The sequence below is a fragment of the Embiotoca jacksoni genome, unplaced genomic scaffold (genome assembly GCF_022577435.1).
Source record: "Embiotoca jacksoni isolate LCO1_2020_lvr unplaced genomic scaffold, fEmbJac1.0.p SCAF_9, whole genome shotgun sequence".
Taxonomy (NCBI): domain Eukaryota; kingdom Metazoa; phylum Chordata; class Actinopteri; family Embiotocidae; genus Embiotoca; species Embiotoca jacksoni.
The window spans coordinates 12585065-12606435 of NW_027185447.1; the positions used below are offsets into that span (position 1 = coordinate 12585065).

Genomic DNA, 21371 nt, shown 5'->3' on the forward strand with positions numbered 1-21371 from the left:
ATTAAAAATGATCAGCCATCCCTCCAATTTTTTTTTTTTTTCGGTTTCTCACAATGCTTTTGTGAGTACCATAACTTTACCGGAGTCCATGTCAGCTGTTTCACGTACTGTAAAGTACGTCAACAGGATTTCAGTCAGACTGACACTCTTCATGCGTGTCTGAATATCTGCGGCAGAACTTAGTGGGACGCTCCTGAAGAGTCCTGGAGTTCTGTTCCCAGCTAATGTTACCCCGGTGGATGCTGGATAGGCTGTGACTGTGTCAAAGAACACTTAAAACATGCTCAGCCACATTTCTGACCCACCACCCCCCACCCCATCACCATGCCTCTCAACCCCACCGCCCCCCACCCCCCACCCATTCCCCTAGGAAGAGAACTGGGCAACATCTGGCTGAGTTTATGAGAGAGAGAGAGGGAGAGGGAGAGAGAGAGAGAATTGGTAGACCATGAAAACTGGGAAGAATTCTTTCTTGGGCAGTGCAAGAGTCTATTGTTGTAGTTGCCATTAGTGGTGGTGAAATTTTAATCTTGTGAAAATACTCATTCTTTGCCCTTAAATTGACCAACAACACTGCAGATGTCAATGTTCACATTATTGTCTTTCTGATAAAAACACATGTTGCAGTCCTTGTGAAAAACAATGCTTTATTCAAACAAAAGAAACAAGCCGACAACTGCAAAACACTGTGGAACAAGTCATGGGTGAGTAGTGTTACCCCCAAACTTTCACAGTCTTCACAACCAAGAGAGCAGCACAAAACCACACGCACACGCACACGCACACGCACACTATACAAAAACTGTACATAGTAGGTACTGGCCAAAAACAGTGGAAACACAGTTAAACTGTTAAATCACAAGAATACTGCACATTATCATCACCTCGGGTCAACCTCCAGTACAGTGAAAAAAAAAGTAATGACACGGTGCTTTAAAATGCAAGTCACTTCATTATAATCAGATTAGCCACTCAGATTCACAGGATCAATAAACAGACAATGAAATAATACATCACTCATCAGAATAAGTCACACAGCTGTAATAATTAAAAAAAAAAAATAAGAGTGGCACTCAAATTGTTTCAGCTGTAGAAAATCAAACAGAACATGATATTGGTTCATTAAACAAACGCACAGTAGGCTAAAAGAACACAAGGAGAAATGTATAAACAGACTGTTCTTACAGTAAGCTGGCTCATTTGAGGTCAGCTGTGTTTCCTTCCCTGTTAATTAAGGTCCTGCTTTTTTTTGAGAAGGTGGAAGCTGATCCTCAAACTTTTTGTGGGACATCTTTGAGCCCAAATTTAGCCTTCTCTTGTTGTTCTCTCTTGTTGCAGGAAACGGGAGATAGACAAATGAGAAACTAGGGCGGTTTACTGGTTAGTTCTGGATCCAAAATGATTCAGTTGCAGTCTCATTTCAGTAATTTGTCTCGGCAGACTGGGACTTCTCCTTTGGCACAGCACATTGAGAAGGTCTCTGTGGATTGTGGATATTGAGGTCCATGTTGTCATATTTACAAAAGTCTGATATTAAGCTGCAGAAGTAAACACATTCATGCCATCATAAACCAGAGTAGGATTGGCATGGGTTAGTTCCACTGGCTCCGCTTAGCCACACTCAGGGTCGACAGAAGTGTAATGACTGTCGGTTGATGTGAAGCCAGGACTCTGTAGCACCATGGTACTGTAAAATGATTCCAGCTTCTCGTCTATTGAAAACAACAAGGGAAAGGAAGGCAGTGCACCAGTTGCCAATACCTTGAAACTCCACATTGATGGCTGATGCTCGGAGGGACATTCACCTGCAATGGGCCCAGGTCCTCAGTGGGCCACTGTGTTTGTCAGTGGAGGTGACATTCACCAGTAAGATGGACAATTTCTGACCATCTTGAACAATGAACTTACCACAATATATAGAAATGATAAATTGTGTGTGTATATCTGCTTATGTTTGCCTGGTGGTCATGATGGGGATGTATGCGCAGGCAAATCTGAATTTCAACTTCCTAGTATCTGGTTCACAAGCAGCTATGAAAAGAAACATGGAGAAAAAAAGATTCAGTATTAGATTCAATACACATCGAATAAAAGCAATGGTAAATTCTTCATGCAACATAGGGGTATTAAGATGCATGTTCTAGCCAAGGGTGTTAAGTTGTTTTTAATTTCCAAAAAGGTGACATCATAGAGTTACATTGTTTGGCATTGGACAAATAATCCTCAGAAACACCGGTGGAGTGTAGACATTTTGTTTTTACGTAGCCATAGCTTGACTATTTTCTTCCTGTAACTGTCTGGCGAGTCTCCAGAGCTCCTTAAGAATTCTCTAAATGCAGTTGGCAGCAGCCCAAACATCAAGTGCTCATTAATAAAAAGAAAAAAAAAACCTCTATTGGAATGTGTCTGTTATTCAGGCTGCACAGCAGTCAGCAACAACTCACTTCTTTCCTGAGGGCTGTGAAACAATGATGTATGTCTAGTACACTGGGGGCGCCTCATTGGCTGAGCAAACAGGCCCCAAAATAACTACCAATCACTGAAGACGTTATCATCAGTCACTCAGAGAGGGCACAGAGAAACAACTTTGAGACAAACTTTGTATGTTGGGGACCAAACATTTGCACAGGTAAAGTTTGGTAATATGGTGTCATTATACTTGTGATGACCCCAAAAATCACAATGGGATTACTGGTATTTAATTGCAGCATTTTGGCTTGTGTGTGTTGTGTATAAAGATAAACGTGTAAGGAATGTGTCCAGATTTGCAGGGCAGCTCACACTCCTCATGCCTCACTCTGATTGGCTGCCAAGGAGAGAAGGACCATCCATTACATCCAGAGGTAAATAAACAGGCATAGCAATTAAAGTGCCATCATTTGTTATGCAACATAGAGTGTGTGTGTGTGTGTGTGTGTGTGTGTGTGTGTGTGTGTTTCTCAGTTGATTGTGCGCTCCTGCACACATACGTACATGTAACTCTGCTTGTGTGTAAGTGTAACCAAATATATGTCTGCGCATTTACATGCTTTGTGTGTGTGATTTTGTGTACATGTGTTGGACACCATTCTCAGGTTTCCTCGCCGTTGACTGCACTTAAATTAATGATTTGGGGGCCCAAGAATCAACAAATATGGCCCCCGGCAGGGCATTATGGAGAGCAGGAACTGCCTGTGGATGTGTTTGAAGACTGCTCCTCTTTCTTCTCTGTCAACACCTCACTACCTCCACACAACAGACGCATTCACTGCACAAACTCACATGTGACGCCTGTGTTCATCTTGTTAATGAGGAAACGTGTTGCTATGCGGTCATGAATGTGTGTACGCTTATCGACCTATGATTATTTTACATGTCAGCATGTTGTGACAAAGTGTGAAAATTATATAAAATTTTATGTTCCTGAGTTCAAGTGCTGCATTTGTTGCCTGTGATAAAGCAAAGTATATATTATATCAGCCCGGACAGCCAGAGCCACACGCTGGATAATTTAGTGAGCTCAGATGGCTCCGACAGAGTTTTTAAAGCCTTTTGAGCCCAGAGGTCACTGTCCACAATTTTCTGCATCATCAGCTGCTAAAGACCAACTCCACGTATTGTACACTGCAGTGCATGAAGATGACATTTTAACTCGTTTTATATAAGTGTAAACTCCAGCAGGTTGAAGTAGCACATGTGAATGTTCCTACAACTGATTCACAGAATTTTTTTTTAAATAAGTAGAAGTAGTAATATTGTTTAAAACAACTGCAATTAAACGAGCTATTTGAACTAATTTACAATTCCTTTAAATTACTTGTTCCAGTAAATATTTTTCTTGTGTTTGACGTTTGATATTTAAGTACCTGCAGATAATTGTTGGCAATGCACAAAAGAGGATGTTTGCCATAAAATGTTCAACACGCATGGAAGAGGAAGAGAGACTGTTGATGTGCAGCAGCCTGGCTGGATGAGGACTGTAAGCACATACGAATGTGATCAATTTCATTGTAATATCAAAACCCTGACCCTGAATCTTTCAAAGCATGGCTACTGATAAAACAAAAACATTAACACTTGATACTCACTCCAACAGATCAGATGCATCCCTTGCATTATCATATTGAGCCACTTTACATAAAGTGGGTTAACCAAGAGAAGGAAAAATAAAACCTTTTCTTGTGGCAAACATGAATTCACTTCACAATTTTAAAAGGCACAATATCATTTCCTTCTCTCCGTCTAACTCCAATCAGCCATTCCTATCTTCTACTCCCTGTGTAACCCTCATTCTCCTCCCTACTCCTCTGCGCTGAGCATGCTTGATGGTGGGATCAGACAGGGTGAACACTTTCTCATATTAATACTGGTTTAGCCTGCGTCTGCAGACAGGGAAATGATTGATTTATCAACATTTGCAACTGCCCTCTGCAAAATCTGATGTGCAGTTTAGGTGAAAAAGCATCTACACTGCCTGGTACCACTGGATAGAAAAATTATGAGGCTTTAGGGTGTCTATTTTGTTGTCTACCAATGTTTCTCACAGAACCAAATCTCTGATTTGAGGGTTGAGATGTAAGAGTCTGGATGTGAGCGGTCGAAGCCCTTCATGTCTTTAAGTACTACTAATGTAAATTGCCTGTTAAAAGGATCCTTGCAGAATTTTGGGGCCACCAATGTTAGAGCGCTGCTCTTTCATTTGGAATTACCCAATGGTTGGTGTTCTTTCACTGCAACAGAAAAAAGAGAAACGCACCAAATTCAATTACCAGCAGAAAGATTCAGCCAACCTCCGGTGCTCACTCTACAGAGAGGGGAGACGTGAAACAAGTAATTTGGTGGTATGAAGAGACAGATATATAGGAATACATACGGGGGGGGGGGGGGGGGGGGGGGGAGCTGTGTCAACCAAAGATGGAGCTGACTTTTTCACTGTTCTGTCTAAATAGTCATACATATTTCCTTTTATTGTGATATTTTGCGAATTCAGGTCTGGTATGTGACCACACAGCATATCATGTTTCAGAGAAGATGGTCTATTTAACCTCAGAAAAGAGAAGCAGTTTTGACAAAATGCCTTGCAGAGAAAACAACAACAAAAATCACTGCTCTTATCATGTGCCGGATTTTTTGAATGCAGAGCCTTCAAGTAATGGTGACTAGATATGTTCAATGACGGCAGCAAAAAAACTCCCACTACATCTCTGTTGCTCAATTGCAAGAAGGTGCTTGATTGCAGCAAATGAGAACTTGAAAATCGGCCAAGTTCCAGATCATTGATCTGGAGTCACACAATGCTGTCAATTAAAAATAATAATAATAATTAAAAAAAAAGATCCAAATATTTGCGCACATGCCCATCATTCTGAAACCATATCCTTTTAAAACATTTAAAAAATATGGTCGACATCAAGCAGTCCGAGGAAGAGAGAATATCTCCTCTGCAACAATTGCAAGAGCTCGCTCCCTCTTCCCTCAATTTCTCCTTTTTTCCCCTCTCTCTTTCTTTCTCTGCCTGACTTTTACAACTTCCTCCTGGTTGGGGCTGCAGCTCTAACCCAAACAAAACTCCATTTTTTAGTTATTGGCCCTCATGGCATGTAATGGAGAATCAAGCTAATTATCCCTACAGCTGTTTTCACTTGCTTTTTATGTAAGCAATACCTGGCTGATCCAGAGAGCAACAGTGAGGCCCTTCTTAGCGCTCCAGGCCTCCAGGCCGGCTGGAATTAGAGAGCAAAATGCCAGGTTTTCCTCCCCCCGATGCTGCCTGTGTGTACCCCTGAACCCATCTCCCAGCACACAACCCAGCCTAACTCAGCCCAACACAGCCCCCCGCACACCCAAAGCTTCCATGTCCACTCCCCAATACTCCTCTCAAACTCCCCCTTTGATGTTTAACAAAGCAGCACTTCAACAGCAGAGATGGATCTGTGCGACAAGCGCCCATTTTCTTCCACTGATGGTCTCTGGCAATTAATGAAGGAGGTGAGCTAGGGTGTGGCTCGGGTTAAATTGGAACCATCTCCTGCTGTCACAGGACAAGAAAGGTACAGAGAGAAAGACTGGGAGAGAAAGACAGAGGGGTAAAGGCGGAGAGCGGGAGAGCGAGGGGTAAAGAGTGAAAGAAAACAATCCCTCACAGGCTAATTACATAATTTCCTTCATCTGAGCAAACACATGCTGGGCGAAAGCAAGTGTGAGCAAGCCTCACAGATGCCAGGCCAAGGGGTGCTGCAGAGACCTACTAACACAGTCTGCAACTGCTCTGCAGCAATGGCCAGCCTGTGCCACGAGGGCACTGAGCCAGATCTCAGAGGCAACATTATTTGTGCAGTTTGTAGCTTTTGTGGGAGTCACTTCCAAAACCTTGGTATTGATCCTCCCTTCTCTAGAAAACTCAGGGTAAAGTGACTCAGTGCAGATAAACAATTGCTGGTGTACAGTTTCCTTCATAACAGTTCATTCCTCACTGCAGCCAGAAATCTGTTCAGGGCAAACACCACTAGGTGGAGTTGACTGTTGTTGAAAAAAAATATATCTCATGTATCAAACTCATTAAACTCCCATGGAGAGGCAGCATGCATCTCTAAGTGAGTCAGACACAGTGTATGCTTCACATATGCAGTTCTGGGCTTTCTTCTTGTTCAAACACCGCTTCACTAGCGTGCATCGGCTGCTTGTACCACCTCAAACTGACATCTGGTTTGAAATGAACAGAGACAGAGAGGGAGACACTATAGTAGCAATTTTAAAACTTCAGCCAAATTATAGTTAAGACTCTGCCAGCTACAGAAAGTAAAAGAGCAATCCCTCTGTCCAACTTTCTCCCTCTCCCTGTTTCTCTTTTTTTTGTCTCTAATCCGGTGAGGAATGATGGAGGGCTCTCTGTGGAATGGTGGTGAGTTCCCCGAGTCCAGCCAAGGTGTTCCAATGCACAAATGATACGGGTGGAATCTGCACTACCTAATGTCGAGGTTGTTTTGACATATTTGGCACACAAAGACACAAGCGGTCCTCCACAGACACACACAAGCACATAAAGTAAGTAAGTATGCTTGCCTACAAGGCAGTGCATGAGCATTAATGCTGAAATTCACACAAACAAACACAGAGGCCCGCACATCAGAGAAGAAGGGTGAACAAGTGTTATTGGTAGGGCATGTTGAAATATTCATTAATCACTTAAAGCCCCAAGGTGAAAAAGAAACTATGTTCATAAAAACGCTGGTAAAAAAGTGCATAATGTTCATGCAGGTACAAAATACAGGTTTGTGCAACAACAATAAAAGGTGCATGGAATTCAATCTCTCAGCTCCCAACCTTTTGATCTGTCTATGAGGGCTCAGAATTTCCTCTCCAACTAATCTTAGTCCTTCAAGCTTTTTTTGTCTTATGATTTATTCTCTTTCCCTCTAAGCAGTGTGAGTGGCAGTGTTTATGTTGCTGAGAGAAATGGTGAGAGCTACATTGTGGGCCAGCTGCAGCTGCATGTAGCTGTTTTTCATAGTGAGAATAGCACGGGAGTCCTGGTGAGCTTGTGTCCCATAACAACACCTTAACCTGGAGCTTAACTTTGACACAGAGCAGTGGCGGCCCATCAGAACCAGGCCTAAGAGGCCCGAGCGTGCCTGCATCTTGAAAGCAGCGCAGGCCCAGCCAGACAGGGGAGACAAGTGAAACCCGAACCCACATTAAAGCATCTCCATCAGGTAGGAGATCAGGGGAGGCCTCCATGCTCTCAGTGTTTGCGGGAGTCTGGGCCTCTGAAGCCCTATCTCCCCTCCATCTGGAAAGAGAATCTGAGGGTAGTCTGATGGTCTGATAAGAGGCCATGCCGACTGACACGGTAACGGACTCTCACCCCCATTTGCAAAAAATCAAGTAGATGCAAGTCTAGTTGTGGTGCACTCTCATGTGGGTATGGGAGGGAGGGTGCAGAGCTTGGTGTGGGGGTCTGTGAACAAGGAGGGTGGGAGGGCTGTAGGTGCATGGTGGCATTCACTTTACTTTGAAGGTTTGATCCATTCATTATCTATACCCGCTTTATCCCGAACAGGGTCACACGGGTGCTGGAGCCTATCCCAGCTCACTTTGGGCAAAGGCAGGGTACACAGGGCCAACACAGAGACAGACGGAAACAAACACCATTCACGCACTCACACACAAAAATATCCAGGCCTGGGATTGAACTCAGAATCTTTTCAATGTGGGGTGACAGTGCTAACCACTGCACCACTGTGCCACCCCAAGGTTTGACCCACTACCCAGAAATTCACGCACAGACACAAAGTGTTTAGATACAAATTATTAATGTATTGTGAAACACTGTCTTTCTCTTCTGCTTTCTTTGCTCTTTGTGAGTTATAAGGCACACACAGAAATGAGGGGGGAAAAGTCATGTCTGACGTGATGTCATAATTATTATTTTTGTTTTATAAGGGAGGGAATTTTTCCATGCAGGAGACACAGAGTGGGCTGGTGTCAAGACCTTTTCCTGAAAGATGGAAAAGAACGACAGCAAGCCGGAAAACGGTTAAAAGCCACAATTTGCTCTAAAAGCAATATTAGAGAAGCATATTTTTTATTCTCCATGTTTGTTCCCTTTTATTTATTTATTTATTTCTTTTCTTAGTTGTGTTTGTGAGTAAGCACAACAAAAAAATACTGCCATGGACATTCAAGAAGTCACTCACTGTTGTTTTCTAGGGTGCTATTAATACTCCACCCTCCTCTTGATGTCTTCTCAAGATGACATCAACTCCACTGACCCATCAGTTTTCACTCCTGACCCAACTAGTTGCTTCCTCTCTTTAACTGCCCACAGACTCACTGTTTCTCCATCTGTTCTTTATTGCCCATAGTTCAGCTCAGTTCAGCTTCCTCTCTTAACTGATTTGCCCTTCTATCATACAAGATAGGGGACATACAATCCACTTTCCTGTTCCTGTATTTCTACAAAAACATACTCTGATTACACAGAATGAATGAAGTGAAAAACTACACTTCACTTTTTATAAATTCATACCTGACTAGTGTAACATACTGGAATAACAAATGACTTATTTCTGAGCTTTCTGGGACACATAAAGAGATTTTTTTTTTTAGAACATGAGTCTAATGTAAGTACACCAAAGTGTAAAATCTGTGTTAGTGTGGACTTGTGCTTGCTATAAATGGGCATTAGAAACAAGGCTTTGAATTTAAAATGGTTTGGTTTGGTGCAGTCTGGTCATCTCAAATCTACTTAGGATCACTGAAACCAGTTAAGCAAATAAATGTGATCCCTGAGATCTCAATCTCAGACAAATAACAGTCTTACCTTTATAGGTGTTTATTGGTGTGTGTGTGTGTGTGTGTGTGTGTGTGTGTGTCTGCACACAAATCTGTAGCTTTGTGTGTGTGTATGTGGAACAGTTGTGTCAACAGAATTTGATCATAATGTCTATTCAGGAGCTACAGGTATTTGAGGTGGACAAGTTCGGATAGAGATATGCACAGTCAGCTATGATTTGTGTTTGGTCATCAAATATTAGAGCCCATGCCCATCCAATGTTAACAATGTGTTTATGCATTCATCCATCCCACTTGGACCCATTTTGTTTAGTGGTTTATTCTCTGCTTAGTCAGTGCATGCCTCTTTCTTGCACATCATCAATATTGCCGAGCCTACCTGCCCACCTTCATTAAACCAAATGCAAAATGCATCTACAAACAGGTATAAAATTGAGTGACAAAGTGGAGGTGGATGTCAAGTGAAGTGAGTGTCTTTGTGCTAGCACAGCTGCACTGTGGTTCTTAATACTGGGTAAGTCCGGTCTCAGGAAGAACCAATCATGTTGTCGGCTGCGTCTGTTTGGTGCTCTCAGGGTCAGTATAGCCCCAGGACATGAGACAAATAGGATATACGCCGGGGATAAAGTGGTAGGCTTTCACAATGCCTGGTGGTCTGCTAGCGATCACCACCTCAATATGACCTCGGTGTCAGGGTGGGAGAGCAAAGGTTGAAGGAACGTGTTAAAAGAAGATGCCAAATGGCTACTTTTAAAGTTGCTAATTGTGAAAATTGGTGCTCTCACAGGTGGTATGAACTGCAGAGACATGTTGCATATTCAGTAATAAAATACACAGTTCAGGTAGAGAGCAAAAGTACACATCCATCTGGGTCTAAATGATGTTGTATAAATAAAAATGTCAGCTCAAATGGAGGGGGTGTATTTGTAGATCTATGTGTAGTTGCATCAGTTGTGGGGTTCCACTGCCAGCAGGCATTATGTTAAAGAGTATAAGATTAGTGGGAAGGAGAAGAGGTAGGAGAGAGTTTTGGAGGGATTAACACACCTTTGCATCCTCAGGGTGAGGAGGTAGGGTTTGTGGAGGGAAAGTAGCAGTGAGACAGGGAGATGGGCGAGTGAGACATGGAAAGAGGCACTGAGACATCACAGCACCTGACAGGAGATATACAGACATAGGCCAGAAACACACATCATGGTGATAAACAGTTAAGTTGTCTGGGCCAGTTATGATTCTGAGACTTCTCTGAACTATAAAAAGACTCTGGAGCACTCTAAACCCCTAAACATGTAAATTTTTCACTCTGACTAAAAGCATAGACACTCTTTGTGCGGCCATCTTGAACCTTTAACAACCTTTTGGAGCACTTTGCACGGCAATGTGGAAAGCTCAGCCGGTGAAACTTAAAGGGAGATACTGTGAAGATCATAAATAAGCATCGTAGAAAGTGACAGGTTTGGCTCTGTCTGCAGATAGAGAGTAAATAACCCTCATTAGTTCTGACAAAGCGACTCAAAGTTTTGTGATATTTACTGCTGAAAACTCTGTACCCATTAAATAAGTGCCGATAGAGCCATCCACACTGACAGAGCTTGCACTTAGCATTTAGTCTTACCATGGGATTAATGCAACGGGTTATGATGCCCTGGACGAGGCAAAAACTTTTTGTTATGATAGCCAAGAATGATATAGAGTGGAGCAGCGGCTGTAATGTATGTAAACCTGTCCTCACTGTGTTTATGAAAGTCTGTGATGTGGAAATATTGATGTGCTGGCTAAGTTAAGGATCACTTTTCAACTCTGGCTCCTTTAACTCAGATAAATATAACTCGTGACATGCTGTTCCAAACATCTTATTGATATCAGGACCAACAAAGATGATGATAGTTCACACTAAATGACCTGTGAAAAAGTGATTCAGTGAGGTGTGCGCAGACTTCCAGTAACTTATACAGTTTGCAGTATGAAATGTTGGTGTGAGTGTGTTTGTGCAGGTTTGTGTGTGAACTTGGTCCATTTTGTCTGGGTGGTGCTGGGAATAGTATCGGCTTAAGGCTGAAAGAATTCAGGCCTCCCAAGCAAGGTCATGTGCTGATGTTTAGTAGGAGCTTTCTCAGGTCACAGACTGTGACTTTAAACCATCACTCACATTACCCCACATCTTTGAGTAGTTCTGTGGAACTGGCATACCTGACATCTCTCCTCCACTTTGCTGTAATGACAGGTGACAGCTGTCTCACTCCACTTACCTAGTTAAAGGAAAAGTCAACTCAAATAGTTGCTGGACATGAAACGGGCATTGCCCAGTAGATTTGGTATATCCTATGGTATAACTTAATACCTACGGTATTATGTATGGCAACTTAGAAAATATTTGTAACAAAGACTTAGATCCCAGGAAATTGAAATTTCTGCAAAGCATACCCAAAAATAATATTTCTGTTTAAAAAAAAAAAAAAATGAAGAAAAAATGACAAACAAAAAAAATCTGCAGCAAGTTGAGTTGCTGGTTTTGGACAGATTCTTGCCTTTCATTTCCCTTAGTTCAACACACTTGGGGCCAATAAATATAACTATTGTAGTTTTTATTAATGCAGTTAGACACTCAAACCTTAAAGGATAGGTTAAAGGATAGGTTCACAATTTTCAAAACTGCTTAAAGCACTGCTCACATGCCTATGCGAACACTAAAGCACACTTTTCTTACTGTGATCATTTCTCCTGTTTATGCTGGCTGATATAAGAAATTCCTCCCTTAAGTGATTCGAATGGAAGCGATGGGAGAAAAATTCCACATCACCTCATTTTGCGCTCAAGTGAATTCCAAGTTTAGCTGAAGATTATATGAGTTTTAATAGTCTGAGTTACAAAAATCAAGTGGGTATGTTTCAAGTATTCTTAGTACAGAATTCACTCTTTGTGTTTTCCCAGACAGTATTTCACTGAGCGGCAGTGTAGGACTTATAACACCAAGAGTGTGTTTTGTAATTTGTCTGACTCAGACTGCTGTCATATTGATTTTAGCTGCACTTTAATTTTTTTTTTTTTTTCACAGAACCATGTCTGTGGACTTTCACTCCATCTTCTCTGTTACAAGGGTATCTCCATAGTATGAAGAATATGGGCATCTGATTCATGTTTTAAGACTTAAAAAGTGTGAACCTATGCTTTAAGAATGTGCACTTTGAGTCAGATGCAATACCAATGTAGGATGACGTTTCTATGGTTACACAAGCCAGCTGAGTGGTAAATGTGCCCAATCGTGCTTAAATAAACAGGGATTGCTCCCTGAGGTGCCCTGGCCTAGCTGTATGTGCTGTTTACCTTGGCATCATCTCGGCTACACACCAGCTACACTGCAGGAAAGATCCACATCATAGCTCTGATTTCTTCTCTTTCGGTCTAAGACTAACCTCCTCTGCAATAGAAAAAAAAATGTCACCATCTTTTTAGCCTGTCCACTCAACACTTCAGTTGTCCTTATATTTCTGCAGAAGGGAACGCACGTAAATTAGCATCAGCTCCTCTAACTGCCACTACACATGTGAGTAGTGTTTGTGCGACATTCATTCATCTTTCACATGGATAATTACATTGTGTCTCTCCCCAAATGGGCTCTGACACATGTTCACCAGCTCAGACAGACACGCCCAACCACCTGTAAGAAATAACATACTAAAGTCAGACTGTCAGAGTCACTGAGAGAAAGAGGGACGGGGTGTGAGAGACGTAGCCCTTCCCTTGTCTCTCCTGGTAGAGTTATAAAGAGACAGTCTGAGGTGATATTTTTCACATCCAAGAGTACAGTCCAAAATCATTCCTGAATGGACACGAACATGCAACAACAGTAATTTTATTTGCATCATTGTATTGGGTCTGTTTTAATTTCCTACACGTTTGGAAATAGTGCCAAAGGAGAATAAGCTACATGAATATCCTGTTAATTCCCTCGACACAGCTTTTCTTTGGGTAACCTTGGCCTTGACTGCAGGGTTCAGTGGCTTTTTGACTCCAGCTACGACTCAATGAAACAGACATGTAAAGAAGCAGCAAATAACAAAGACAGAATAAGACAGGGAGAATAAAAGAGAGAGAGACCAAGAGACAGAGACACAGAAACAAGGAGTGATGTTTAAAAAAAAAAGAAGGGTGTAATAACAGTGGTTAAGGCCTGCTCTTTCATTGAGTAAATCTGGCTGTGGCTATTTCACACTGTAGGAATCTCCTGTCGACGAGATCAAAGGCTCACACAGACACAGGGCTCGTAGAGAGCACAAGGAACAGGTGACAACTCCGACACACATAAAGGCATTTACACATGCACACACAAACCCTCCACCACCAACACCACACACACACACACACACACACACACACACACACACACACACACACACACACACACACACACACACACACACACACACACATATTTGAATGAACACACAGTAAGATCAGAAAAGCACAGAGTGACAGCTCCCTTTGTGTCTAGATGAGCCTGGGGGAAGTCTATTTGAAGAACCAGAAGAAAACCATACATCTATCATCTGAGCTTCGAAAACCACTTAAAGAGAGTCAGTACAGGCTGCACACACACAGATACACACACTAAGTATGCAGTGGGTATGACAAAGTGCATTCAGACTTTACAAGTATGAGCGTGACATGTACCATATGAGTAGAACACTGATGAGACTAGCACATTTATAGTGGACATCTAGCTATGAGTGGTATAGGAAGCATATGGGACCAAAATGCAGCCTCATGATGGATAGATCTAATATAGAGTGGGCCATATCCAGAGGGGGTGAACATAAGGCTATGTCATCACTGGCCCATCTCTCTCCATACCTTCCATCACTTTTCACTCCCTCCTATAAACAGAAGGATGGGGGATACTGTAACTCCCACACACACAGACACACAAACACACTCACAAGGATACATGAAATTGCAGAAAAACACACAGGGATTCGACAGTATGTACACACATCAGGCCCACTCATTTAATTGCACTAGAGTCCAGACATGCACACAAATGCATGCATGCATATACACAATAAAATTTTTCACAAAGAGAAATTAATCCCGGGTGGTCTCAGAAGCAGCAATGTTTCCACTTGAGAAAGCTCTGGTTTTGAAATCACGCGATCCAGTTAATACTGGGTTCAAACTGCATTCATATACATACACACACACACACACACACACACACACACACACACACACACACACACACACACACACACACACACACACACACACCACACACACACACACACACACACAAAATTGTCAAATGATTTTCATGAAATTAAATAAAAGGGAAATAAATGTGTATGGTAGCATACAGAGACAGAATAAATGACTGCACGGCTCCTGATATACACCCAAACTTTACACACTCAACCATCCCTCCCTGCCATTCAGTCCCAGTCTGTATTAAGCTAAGATGCTGTATGTTTAACATGGGAAGGTCCCACCTTAAACAGGCCATTATGGCCAATAGCTTTTGCTGTTTTCATAGAATATGAGAAGATTACACAGCACTATGACGGGCCAATTACGTCCTTCGCTAAAACATACCTCTGTACCAACAACTCTCTAATGATGATGACTTAAACGTTTTCACCAATAGACTCCTTTCAGCTGCCCTGGCAGTCACACACAAACATACTCTGCTGCTATAGTTACACACACACACACACACACACACACACACACACACACACACACACACACACACACACACACACACACACACACACACACACAGATGCTGATTGAGTCAAATTGAATCCTTGTGTTAAGTGTATAGAGCATCCCTCTACACCACAAAGGGCTGTCTGTGTGTCCGTGCATGTATGTGTATGTGTATGTGTATGTGTATGTGTATGTGTATGTGTATGTGTATGTGTATGTCATCCCCACAGGCCAACATCTGTAATCAGATCAAAGATAATTTAAGGTTAAATCCAAAAAGAAAAAGACATAGTCTGAGGGAGATAAATATTTCAATAATGGCCAATTTTCAATTCTCTCCTCTTTGAAAGAATCATTGAAAATACTTTTCACAAGCAGTATGTAGATCACCTGACTGGCAACAACCTCTGTCATCAGGTTTCCAAACTAGCCACAGTAATCAAAGAACCATTCCAAAGGTAATTGGTGAGTCTCCATTTAATTGTGACAATGCTCTTTTTTTTTCCCCATTAGATTTCAGTGCTGCATAATCTTGATTGAAAGATTTGAGAAGTGAGCAGTACTTTCTGGCTAACTGAGCTGCTTTAGAACTTATCTTAAGGAAGGCTAATTTTCTGTGTCTACATATCTAAACATATCTAAAGCTGGGGCATTAGTATCGGCTTAAGGCTTAATAAAGGCAGAAAATGCCAAAACTATAATCTAAAATTTGTTTTATGATAATGCTGCATGTGGAGTCTCCCTGGGTTCAACACTTGGTCCACTGCTCTTTAGTCTATAAAATTGTCCTCGTGGCCACATAATTTCTAAACACAAGATATGCCACCATCAATATGCAGATGACACAGTTATATCTGTCTCCTGGGGACTTTAGCCCTGGCAAACCAGCGGCATCAAAGAAAAAACCTTGTATGTCCTGCAAATGCCTCCAGTTTAAGTAGGAAAAGTTTACTATTTTTTTTTTTACACAATTTTACTCTTATGAAGCACTCTGCGACCCCACTCTGTGAAAGGTTATATACTACATACACTTTACTTAGTTACTTATTTACAAGACAACCATCTGTGCAGTTGGTGCTCAGCTTCTAGGACAGCTTCTCAGCCTCTTTTTCTGACTTATTTTTTCCCAACAAGTTTGGGCACAGGTCTGAAATGTAGGTCGTCCTTAATTTGGAACTAACATTTCAGAACCATGACATGGACATTAAAAAAAAATAGTATCTTTTAAAATATATATGTAGATTATAAGGCTTCTTACCTCAGAGAAATTCTACAAAAAAAAAAAAAAATCAAACTTCTTGGTCGGACAATAAAGACCTCACTGGTCAATCTAAAAAGGCTGCAGGTAGACTCCAGTCAATCCAAAATAATGCTGCAGTCCCAACATGAAATAATTTTGATCACATCACACCTGTTCTCAGGCCCTGCATTGTCTAATAGTCAGTTTCAAAACAAACTGCAAAATGTTACTTCCTCTGTAAAGCCCAAACAGCCTTGCAGTTCTATAACATCTCTTGAGCTTACTCAGTATGAAGTGTAAGGTCTTATGCCTCAGGCCTTCTTATAGTTCTGAGAGTTAGTGAAACAGCTTTCAGTTTTGGTGTTCCCAGCTGCTGGAACATCTTGCTAGATTGTATTAAATCTACTCAACCTCACTCACTCACACTACTCTGCCCCTCCGCTCCCTTCACTGGTTACCAGTAGCTGCCCGCATCTGTTTCAAAACATTGATACTTGCGTACCGTGCTGTGAACAGATCAGGTCCAGTCTACATCCAGGACATGGTCAAGCCCTACATCCCAGCCCGCTCCCTCCGCTCTGCTTCTACCAATCGGCTTGTTGCTCTCTCGCTGCGAGCTAAACACCCTACAAAATCACGACTGTTTGCTGTCCTGGTTCCTAAATGGTGGAATGAGCTCCCCACCTACATCAGGACAGCTGAAACTCTGTACATCTTCTGCCGCAAACTAAAAACACACCTCTTCCAACTTCATCTTGAACAGTAGAACTTTAGTAGCACTTAAAATGGCACTTACTGATAGCACTTTGTAGTTTAGCTTTCTTGAAGAAATTGTATTTTCTTGATTCCTGTTGTTCTGGGTTTTGTACCCTCATGGTTGAAATGCACTTATTGTAAGTCGCTTTGGATAGAAGCGTCAGCTAAATTAAATGTAATGTAATGTACTCCAACCACAAAAGTGTTTAAAAGCAGACTGAAAACCGCCCGGTGTTGATGTGCATTTGATTAGTTCTATTGCATTTTAAGTGTTAGATTGATATACTTGGTTGTCTGTACATTAACATCTATATCTTATATATCTATATATACTTGAATCTGCTGTATACATTTTTTTCTTTTGCTTTTACGGTAATGCACTTTGAATTTTTCCTGGAATGAAATTTGCTATATACATAAAGTTTGTTTTGCTTTTTGCTTGAAGTGCCAGCCTTCCCCTCACATCTTCCCAACATCCTTTCTCCATCCCCCTCTCCACTCAAACTTGGGTCACCTCTGACCCAGGTCCAATTCACTACTGTCATTATGCAATTAACACCAATTAAGTCATTTGGCTGTAAGAATGTGTGTGTGTGTGTGTGTGTGTGTGTGTGTGTGTGTGTGTGTGTGTGTGTGTGTGTGTCGTGTTAGTGTGTGTGTGTGTGTGTGTGTGTGTGTGTGTGTGTGTGTGTGTGTGTGTGTGTGTGTGTGGTGTGTGTGTGTGTGTGTGTGTGTGTGTGTGTGTGTGTGTGTGTGTGTGTATCTGCATGTATGTACGTGCATACCTGTGTGTGTGCCTGCGTTAAGTATGTGTATGTGTGTATGTGTGCATGATAGGGCAATTACAGCAGCACAAGGGAGCCTTTTGGAAGCGGAGAGCACTGCAATCAACCAATCAGCCTTCAGATGGCTTTGACATGAAAAGAGAGTGTGGCCTCTGCTAACCCTGGGGGTCAGCCCCAATTTACTCTATTTACCCACTCAGGAATGACTTTCTGTGTGTGAAGAAGGAGACACAGCTAGGGAGGGAGAGGGAATGATGAATAGCTATGGAAATGTCTAAGTGGGTTTTGGACTGAGATAGAAAAGGGGAGACGGAAAGGGAGGGAGTAGCAGAGGGATGTGAGGCCTTGGGGTTGTTGTGCAGGTGAATTTTAGTGTGTGCAAGTGTGTGCAAGTGTGGGTGAGGCATGGTGGTTCAGTGGAGAGAAGTCGATGTGAGGAGAGGCCTTCAGGTTGTGTTTGCAAAGCTAAAAGGCCAGCAGTTGGAGCCCATTTGCTAACAATTTCCCCTTGGAGAGTGGCGCCACACACACACACACACACACACACACACTTTTACAGAGCACAAAAGAGGAATGACAACTTTAAACTTAGCTGGATCTGTTAGACAGTGAGATTCATCATCAAGATAATAAGGCTTGTTTCTGCAAAACAACACTTAAAAAATTACTAATACAACAGCAATAATTATTGAATTAAACCAACTCATGTCAGTTGTTTGGATCTTTGAGCCACTTTTGTAATAAAACAATATTTTAGCATGTTTTGAATACTTTATACCTTTAACCACAAATTCTCTATACAAAAAAAAAAAAATCATGTTTACATTACTGCTGACCATTTTGGAATATTAAAGTTGAAGACAAACACAGAAAGAGGCTGTGAGAAGGTAATGGAAAACTGCATGTTTATCCTTGTAACAAAAGTTGTTGCAAGGCAACCAGAGCAACTTAGAGCATCCTTGAAATTGCCAACAAGAAGACTTTTCTGAACTATCACTGTAAAGTCATTAGCACTTAACAAAGATACATGTACAGAAATAATATATCATCTATGGCTGGGCTTAAAGTTGAAAGTAATTGAAACTTATGCTCAGACAGCAGCACATTTTTGCCAAAATAGTGTTTACTGATGGTGAATGTAAAAATATGTGCAATCCAGTTTCTGCTGAAGGCACACAAACTGCTCATAGCTGGATCTTAACAGAAATCCACAGATAAAGAAAAAAATGTTGTTTATTCTGTCTCAAATTTGAAACATGTTTGCCTGTAGTGATTTTACAATTAAAATTGTTGTGTTTGTGTAGCTCTGACCCTAACAAACGAACCCACTGATCAATAGCCCAGCTGTGAGGTCTGGTGCCAGGGCTGGGCTGCAGAGCAGTGAGTAAAATACAACAGCACCAGTCAGACCCTCAACACACCAAACAAATTCCTGGCTACAGAACAAGGGGCAGCAGAAATAACAGAAACAGACAGAGAAACGTAAAGAGAAAAGAAACGAGAAGTAAACACAGATACTCAGTATTTCCACTGCTCCTGGTCAATAATATCACATATCTGAGGGACACAGGTTATTCTATATCTAATGTGTAAGTATGTGTGCGTGTATCAGAGCAACACTGTCCTGCTCCAGGGGTCTTAGACGTGGACTGTAATCAGGACCACATGACTGTGCCACAGGAAGTCCTCCAGCAAAGGACAGGAAGAAGGAACACAAGGACCACATCATTAGTCTCGCTAGTCTCAAACTCCATAGCCAATAGGAGCCTTGGACATGGTGGGAATGGGCAAAGTTGGTGGTGTGTCCATGATTATGTACATATACTATACAATTGCATTTGCGTGTGTGACGCCTGCAGGCTGGTATTAATGACTTATTTGTTTACTAAGTGTAATGAGTCCAGGTTGTGTGTGTTTAGTTGAGAACAGAACTCTGCAGCACGGTTGGGCTTACCGCCAGAATACCAGAGCTAAATAAGTACAACACACACACATACGCACACACACTCACACAGATCCCCAGACAGTACAGACAAATGAGAAACAAATGGTCCCATTGTATGGTCTATACCTTGCCTCCCCTTCCCTCTATCCTATGATGGCATAGTGAGAATGCAGTTTTGAAAATGGCCCGTCCAAATATCCGCCACCACATACACACAGACAGAGACACACACATCTCCTCAAAACCCCCTCCAACAGCCCTCCTACCACATTCTCACCGCCCCTTCCTTCTCTGCTCTGCATCCCATCAGGACTAAAGAGGCTAATTTCTGTCGATGGCTTACAGGTGGCCAGTGCAAGGTGAACCACATCCAGTCTGCTGGCTTGCTGACACACACACACACACACACACACACACACACACACACACACACACACACACACACACACCAACGCAAAATTCATGCCTCTAAAACCAACCCTTTTATAAACCCAGTGCCAAACATCAAAGAGAGTAACACACCTCAACACACCTCAAAGGGACCAGAGACAGACAGACAGACAGACAGACAGACAGACACACACACACACACACACACACACACACACACACACACACACACACACACACACACACACACACACACACACACACACACACACACATTAAAACATCCAAACTCGAACATATGCACACTCGTAAACTTTAAAGCATGAGGGACTTCCAACAAATGGTTTAAGGGTGAAACCTCTCCTTGGTACTATCTCATGTTTCCAAACAGAGGACAATCCTTCCAGCGCTTTCATTACAATCATATAACTTTTATGCTCTTGTCTTTAAAATCCAATGCACTGTTGAAAAACGTTATCAGCGTCTGAAAATTAGACTATGAATCTTATCTTTTATCCTGAAAATTGCCAGTTCTGGAAATTCTTTAGCTGACAACTATCTACTGAGTATGAGGTGACTGTTACAAATGACAACAATATTACATGAAATGAGGCTCGCTCCAGCTCTCAGCTTGATGTAATTCAGTTCCCACAATTTGCTCATTAGCTCTGAAATTTCATCATTCCCACAAATTAGCACGTCATCTTCAATATGTGTGTGCTGCATCAGCCACAGACATGCACGAACACACATAAATGTGCTTTTTTTCAATGCCGTAGGACTTTTAATGTTCACTGCCCCTTTCACATTCTTGGATATCTGTCTCAGTCATCTTATGAAGGCTAAGAAGTGTGCTGCAAAATTAGAAGACCGGGTTGAGAGATTGAGCTCAAACTCTTTCATTCTTTCCAGCCAGCAGAGGTGTACGTGCATTGTGAGTGCATGAGTTTGTGTGCACTTCAGCACATGTAGATTGGATTGCAACCCTTTGAAGCCATGCCCTTGCCTTCATTAAACACAGTCCTAGAGCCTGGTACAGTTTACTGGGAATCTGTCAATAGCTCATGCAGACACACACATGCAAAAAAAACCACACACTGGAGTGCCAGTAAAAATGACCAGTTCTCTTTGAAGTCTGTGTCACTGTGCAAAATGATAAGATGAAAGCTGATCATCCCTCTAGAAAAAAATCTTGCAAAGCCTGGAGTGCACACTGTGCCAACAAGCCTGCACCTAGGCCAGGAGGGTCTGACGGGTGCCAAGCTAACTGCTACATGCC

The 21371-nt window shown here is 42.0% G+C and overlaps 1 protein-coding gene and 1 long non-coding RNA gene across 4 annotated transcripts in view; both read right to left on the reverse strand.

Moving 5' to 3' along the window:
- The window catches only part of wnt5a (wingless-type MMTV integration site family, member 5a), a 63588-nt gene that overhangs the window by 13215 nt on the left and 29002 nt on the right, over nt 1–21371 (reverse strand). The gene's annotated exons all lie outside the window — the stretch shown is intronic.
- Nucleotides 627–4729, reverse strand: LOC138193291 (uncharacterized). The gene is made up of 2 exons (XR_011177857.1): nt 4619–4729; nt 627–2031 (listed from the first exon to the last, which is right to left on the reverse strand). It is a non-coding gene; the product is annotated as an uncharacterized lncRNA (long non-coding RNA).